Raw genomic sequence first — 4,585 nt, 5'->3', positions numbered from 1 at the left:
TAGGCATAAAAAGTACAAAAATAAGCCAAAAGCCAAAAGTTGGGTATTACCAACTTATTTAATTCGACTTATATTTAATACGGATAGAAAATGAGTTAACTGACGAATAATATGGATATTAATATTATACATGGCTTCTTGAATATGATCACTTTTAGGAAAATTTTTAATCTCCCAAACTTGAGAACCCCAAATGAGTTTTGCAAATGTAAAAGTTAAATCCATTGATTATCCATTTTTAAGTGTATAATATGAATCTTATCCATATTCGACCTATTTTTAAAAAATTAACTATCTAACCCATTTTTTAGTGAATAATATGGACGGATAACTGTTTTTTTTTAATTCATTTTGCCACCACTAATGGTGATATCTAGATCAACTTATATGCTCTTTGACTATTCTATCAAATATCTGCTACCTCTAATAAGTATCGGGTAACTTTAGTCACCAAAATTTGCATAAATAAAAAGAAATCACCTCCTAATTTATCTCACCCAGGTAAAAGGGTCGGAAGGAGGAAACTGCAGAGCTACTTTTCTAAGACTAATCCCGGTATAAAATATGGAATTATATTTACTCAGTGTTAGTTATTGATATTAATTAATACATGTATATTTTATACCAAAATCTTGGTAAAAATAACGTTGTCTCAAAATAAAGGACCCTACTAAAATAACCTTAGCATATTAAGAACAGCTAAAATGTGGAGAAAATATTGGCAGTATGCACCAAAATCAATAAGAGAGGTAAACGTAAAACAAGAGGTGACTCAGCCAACACAAGGACTTCTGGTTCATGTTTATCCAGTTTTTCCAATGTTTCTATTATTACACTGTAATCTGATCTGGAATACGAAAGTACAGATAAATTGGAAAGTACCTCTAAATATCAGACATGTCACACAGGTAGAGGCGAAGCTAGGATTTCAATCTTATGGGTTCAAAATTTTAGTCGCCTTAAATTATTAGATTCTAAATTAATAATTTGTACATATTCAATAAACTTTTAAAGACAAATACATAGTTCGAAGCAAAACTACTGGGTTCGGCCGAATCCCCTCTCGACACTCTAGCTCCGCCCCTGCGACATAGAGTTACCTGTAATATTCTTAAGAATTTAACTTATATACACGGCACGATAATAAACTTTACACTATTAATATAAGTTAATATATTGTATAATAAATTGTGTATTTTATTTTTCATGTAACTAATTCCACGTACCATAGGTTAATTTAGTAGCTTAAAATTTCATTTAGACGGTTCTCAATCAGAGTAAAATATTATTTCCCATAACTGCTTCTTAACAGCTGAAATAAGAAGAATAAAATGACATGTCTCTGACTGGATATAAAATTTGAAAAAATTGAAAAACATTGAAATGATTTTTTATTGACTTGATGTAATAAAAAGGCATATAAAATGGGCGTTATATATGTGTCACCACGTCATGTAGAGGACAGACTTTGAAAAAGTTAGCTGACTTGTTTTGAACTTTTTGCACTTTATTTTTTACCAATTTCTAAATATAGCCCACCAGACTTGTCTCCTTCATCCACCTCAAACCTTTAAGGATCTTACTTTATAAATAAACATCCACAACTTAATCCTTTACTACACATCTTCCATTATCAGCACAATCCTACATTTTCTATTATCAAAAACAACACATTCCTACATCTTTCTATTATAAAAAATTATACAAGAAATGACTTTAACACTTCGTTCATCAACTTCTTTTATCAATATAAAAGAAACAAAAGGTGTTAAAACACCTGATGATTTCTTAGGCATGGTTTCTTATGCACAAACCAAGCCATCTTATCGTCTCATAACAAAGAATTCAATGCAAGAAGCTCACCTCTCTCATGAGAGAGTTATCGTTAATGAGAAAAGAGAAAAACTTCATGTGCTAACAACTACTCACAGTAATAGTAGTACAAAGGTACCTGTTTTTGTGATGCTACCACTTGATACTATGACTATGGGAGGGAACTTGAACAAGCCACGAGCGATGCACGTGAGTTTAATGGCCTTGAAAACTGCTGGAATTGAAGGAGTAATGGTAGATGCTTGGTGGGGTTTGGTTGAAAAAGATGGACCTTTGAAATATAATTGGGAAGGTTATGTTGAACTTGTTAAGATGTGCAAAGAACATGGCTTGAAACTTCAAGTTGTTATGTCTTTTCATCAGTGTGGAGGAAATGTTGGAGACTCTTGCAGGTACTAATATATAGCTCTTTTTTGCTGTTTATGTTTATCAAGATCTAGCAATATTCTGTTCTATTTCAATTAGGCTATAAACAAGATGCACTAGTAATTCATTTAGTAGGAGGGAGCTCCTTCGAGTCGTGGAATCAGTCACTCTAATGCTTGCATTAAGGTAGGCTGCCTACATCACACCCCCTTGAGGTACGGCCTTTGTCCGGACCTAAGATGCTTCGTGCACCAGATTGCTCTTAGTATTCATTTAGTAAATCTTCGACCGCCATTTTACCACTATTTGCATAGATTCATGAATAATCTAGTTTAAGGTCTAATGTACTAGGAAATTTACCTTTTTCTGTGATAAGGAGGTCTAACTGGTAAAGTTGTTGTCATGTGATAAGGAGGTCACAGGTTTGAGCCGTGGAAACAGCTTGCGTGCAATAGACCCTTCTGATCCGGCCCTTCTCCGGACCAAACACATAGCGAGAGCTTAGTGCACTGGGTTGCCCTTTTTTTTAATAGTAGTAGTGCTATTATATTTTCCAAGTTAAAATGATAGGAAAACTTGAAATTGACATTCTGTTTTTTTCTACAGGAAATTCAAGTGGGAATGGGTCCTTGTGGGGAGCTAAGATATCCATCTTATCCGGAAAGCAATGGTACATGGAGGTTTCCTGGAATTGGAGAATTCCAGTGCTATGACAAGGTAACAACTTGCATCTATGGCTTGAAATATTAAAGAATCTTGTTGATTACATGAGTAGTCTAGTGCACGAAGCATCCCACGTTTACGCATGGTCCGGAGAAGGGCCGCACTCTAAGGGTGTAATGTAGGCAACCTACCCTCATGCAAGCATCAGTGACTGATTTCACAGCTCGAACCTGTGACCTAAGGGGTGTGATGTAGGCAGCCTACTCTCATGCAAGCATCAGTGGCTGATTCCACAGCTCGAACCTGCGACCTAACGGGTGTGATGTAGGCAACCTACCCTCATGCAAGCATCGGTGGCTGATTCCACAGCTCGAACCTGTGACCTATAGGTCACATGGAGACAACTTTACTGTTGCTCCAAGGCTCCAATTCGTTGATAACATGAGTAGTCTCAGAAAAAATTAGGAAGACCTTCAGATGCTGGAAAAGAAAACTAACTTTGTTTTTTGTCAATGCAGTAGATGAGAGCTTCACTAGCAGCAGCCGCCAAGGCGGCCGGAAAGGATGACTGGGGCCAGGGAGGGCCTCATGACTCCGGACAGTACAACCAATTTCCTGAGGATACTGGATTTTTTCAAAGAGATGGAACATGGAACAGTGAATATGGACAGTTCTTCCTGGAGTGGTATTCAGGAAAGCTAGTGGAGCACGGCGACAGAATCCTAGCAGCAGCAGAGGGTATATATCAAGGGACTGGGGCTAAACTATCTGGAAAGGTAGCTGGGATTCATTGGCATTACAATACAAGATCACATGCTGCAGAATTAACAGCAGATACTATAATACAAGACACACAAATGGCTATCTACCTATAGCACGTATGTTCGCCAAACATCGTGTTGTATTTAACTTTACATGTATGGAAATGAGAGATGGTGAACAGCCCCAGAGTGCAAATTGCTCACCAGAAGGCTTAGTTCGACAAGTAAAAAATGCAACTAGAACCGCTGAAGTAGAACTTGCTGGAGAAAATGCTTTAGAGAGGTATGATGGAGGAGCATATTCTCAAGTTTTGGCAACAAGCAGATCAGAATCTGGAAATGGATTGAGTGCATTCACATTCTTGAGAATGAACAAGCGGTTGTTTGAGCCAGAAAACTGGCGGAATCTAGTGCAATTCGCGAAAAACATGTCAGATGGAGGTTGAAATGCTACACTTCCCGAGTGTGACTCAAGCAGGACAGACCTCTATGTACATTTTATCAAAAAGAGTCATTCTGAGAAAGCTTCAGAGGTTGCACTAGTGTAGCGATATGAAAAAAGAGGCCGCCCGGTGCACAAGGCATCCTGCGTTCACACAGAGTTCAGGGAAGGGCCGCACCCTAAGAAAGCTACAGAGGTTGCACTAGTGTAATGATATGCATACATGTAATATAGTCATTCCATTGTAGGTTAGCAGAGAAAAGTAGCAGAAAGTACTACAGTGCCATACTCCGTACCCCCTAAAAGATTCCAAAAATAAATTGAATCTGTTTCTGAAACTGGATCATAGACGACAAGTAAAAGAAGCTTAGTATGTCTACAATTGAAGCTTCAGCTCACTGGGATGATGAGGGACAGAATTATACGCCTTCGATCATATAAGTATTTGAATGAGTATATTCTTTTCTTTGTACATAAAGAAATTCTTTTTGTCTTTCGACATTTATTATTGAAATAAAAC

At 37.3% G+C, this 4,585-nt stretch overlaps 1 pseudogene across 1 annotated transcript; it reads left to right on the top strand.

Annotated features, from left to right (window-relative positions):
• On the top strand, positions 1,560-4,327 carry LOC109231683 (annotated as a pseudogene). Its single transcript, XR_002068822.1, has 4 exons — positions 1,560-2,225; positions 2,612-2,621; positions 2,770-2,916; positions 3,381-4,327. The product of XR_002068822.1 is annotated as a beta-amylase 3, chloroplastic-like (transcript).

The sequence above is a fragment of the Nicotiana attenuata genome, chromosome 8 (assembly GCF_001879085.1).
Source record: "Nicotiana attenuata strain UT chromosome 8, NIATTr2, whole genome shotgun sequence".
Lineage (NCBI taxonomy): Eukaryota > Viridiplantae > Streptophyta > Magnoliopsida > Solanales > Solanaceae > Nicotiana > Nicotiana attenuata.
This window is presented reverse-complemented; position numbering and strand designations above follow the sequence as displayed.